The sequence below is a fragment of the Teleopsis dalmanni genome, chromosome 2, assembly GCF_002237135.1.
Source record: "Teleopsis dalmanni isolate 2A chromosome 2, ASM223713v2, whole genome shotgun sequence".
NCBI lineage: Eukaryota > Metazoa > Arthropoda > Insecta > Diptera > Diopsidae > Teleopsis > Teleopsis dalmanni.
Genome location: NC_051847.1, coordinates 231,965,657 through 231,968,609, shown reverse-complemented (window position 1 = coordinate 231,968,609; position 2,953 = coordinate 231,965,657).

Genomic DNA, 2,953 nt, shown 5'->3' with positions numbered 1-2,953 from the left:
AATAATTTCCAATGATTTTTTAATACATAAGTTACACAAAGAATATATCTAGCCTATATAATATGCATAGCATTTCTTCAAACAATTATAAACTAAAAACTTTGTCTATACCATTGCCAATTAAAGGTTATAATTGTTATATTTATAAGAAAGTTGCAAGGATTTTCGATTTTTTGTCTAGAAAAAGACAATTACGTACAGGCGAAATATTGAATACAAGAGTATCTTTTAAAAAATTCGTACTGCATGAAATTTTAATTTTCTTATATATACTATAAGAAGAATAAATACTAAACACTAAGTTCATTTATTATACAAATTTATCACTAACAAAGCCATTGATCTTGCTTTTAGTTCTTGATCATCAATTGTTTCCAGGTTACATTGTGGTAATTCCAAATGATACTTTGATCTATCTTTTACTGCTAGTAATTATTATCCAATCATTATTAGTCAAAAGTCTTGTTTTAGTTTCTCATATATCCAAGTTTGCGTGTCTCATACGTATATAACGATTATTTGAGCCAGAAATGCAGTTGCAATTCCTTTTATTGTTTGTTCTTCAATTATTTTTTTGCATCAAAATCGGTATATCCTGGCAGTCACAACATAAGCATTTATTATTACTTAAATGTACATTTAAGTATGAATACTTAAAATATTTTTTATAATAATTTAATAGAATTAAAATATTCAAAATATATTAAATGAATTTTAGTTTTTATCAAATGAAGAAAATGAAGTCTTTATTAAATAAAAAATATTAATAAACGATAAATAATAAAACGATAATAGTAAAACGATAAATGTTTAGCAGATGCTTCAACATGCGACATGTGATATGTCTCTAAATATTCAATATAAATATTTTCATGGTATTGCGTTCAAAGTGATATATGTCGCATGCAACTGCAATATCTGAGTAATTCTCTATGTTATGTGGTTTAACGTAATGTGCTTTGTTTCTGTGTATGTACATCGTGTAGTTCAGATGAAAAAATTTAAATCTTGCCCCGCATTTAAATTCTAACAATGCAAATAAAAATAACAATATAGGCATTTTATTATACATGCCAAAAACTATAAATAACAATTTATCAATTTTGGCAGCATATAAACTTGGACGTAAAGCTGTACTTACTGAGTTTAACTATTAAGGACAAAATATATTGCGGGCATACACAATCATATTAGGGGCAACTATGAAGAACTGTATTCGGTATACTTAATATAGCTTAAAGAACAAGACACAACTATGAGGAATAGCATATTATGACCGTACTATAACGATTTAATTATGACGTTAAAAATAGTCTGATTTTACTCAACATACTATTATGTTGCATATGTTCTACAAGGAATGGCTATTTGGATTAGACAACTCCAATTATTGCTATATTCCGGTCTTTAAAATAATTTACAAGGTTTCATAGAGGTCGTTATTGTTTTCTCACTCCTTGTGCTTTTTTTTTCTTCGTTTTTATTAATTCTTTCGTATTCTTTTCAATAAAGGAAATCACATTTTCCCTTTAGACTAGATGGTCCTCTTTTTCCATATTTTGATTCCTGGTGTTTGAATTTAATGAAAAGACCGCTACCATATTTTTTTTGCACTAGACTATATCTCATTGAAAACGGATTTTCTATACTCAGCCCAAGTTATATGCAGAAATTTGCTCTTATTGAAATATTAACTGACAATTTAAATTTAAGTTGCGGTAGTTATCCTCTTCGTTGATGAAAAGTTTAGTTTAGTTGCAATGTTTTACTAGATTTATAGTAGTATGTGTGTATTTAAAAACTCTAAAATCATCTTTACTATCTCCATTGCTACGATAAGCTTAACAAAGACGTCTAAGACTAAGACTATGTCTAGATAACTACATTTGGAGTATTTACGATCTTGAGTAATAATTTCGGTAACAGAGTAACAGTGAAAAGTAGTGACAACAAAATTTATTTGTTGTAACTGCGTTGTACTATTTCCAGATTACAGATTTCCAATACCCCAAAAAAAATGTGGTTTCTTTTAGAGGATAACTGGATGGAAACTGGAATTTCAACTGTAGGATATATATAGATTGCAAAGTAATATCAGTTTAAAATACTAATTTGTAGGTTGTTGCAATTATAACATTGTGCAGAAAATCCTTTAAGCTATGAATGAATATATTTTAATATCTGCATCTTCTAATCTTTTATTGAAGCTTATTATTATTAACCCAAAGTTAGGATACAATTAAAAATTGTCGCATAATATAGTTTACTTAGTAATGAGTAAGGTACATATATGTATTGGACATATTTATTTCACATGAAGTCGATGAGAATATAATTATTAATGTATTATATATGCAACATATCTCTGTATTCATATTTATTATTCGAGGTAACATCAATGTAATATAATTTATTGAAATGTAATAAATGACAGTATGTAAACCTGATGTAATTGAAATTTTACATATCTAATTACAGTTACTATTTTCCTTATTACAATAATCAAAAAAAAAAAAAATAAAAAAAAGGCCAAAACAGAAAAAACATTATTTTATTTTGTGATTTAGTTCTACTTTAAATGTGAAAAGATGATATATTAATAAAAATAAAAACAGTCATAATTAATTTAGATTTCAATAAATTTAAACAAATCGTAAAATAACTCCTAAAGAACTATGTCATACCTGATTTCGAAACTTATATGTACTTATGAGATTAAAGCTTAAGCCACAAAAATTTATACAAATCAAATTTTTTAATAGTTTAAAAAAACAGTGTGTCATACAAATATATATTGATATATTAAAATAGATATATACAAATAAATTAATTTATAGGTGTCCTATATTAAATTTTTAAATGTACTTCCTAAAACTTATAACATTTTCTGTATATGAAAATTATTTTTGAGTGTATATAAATTATAAATAATAAATCTTATTGATATAAAATA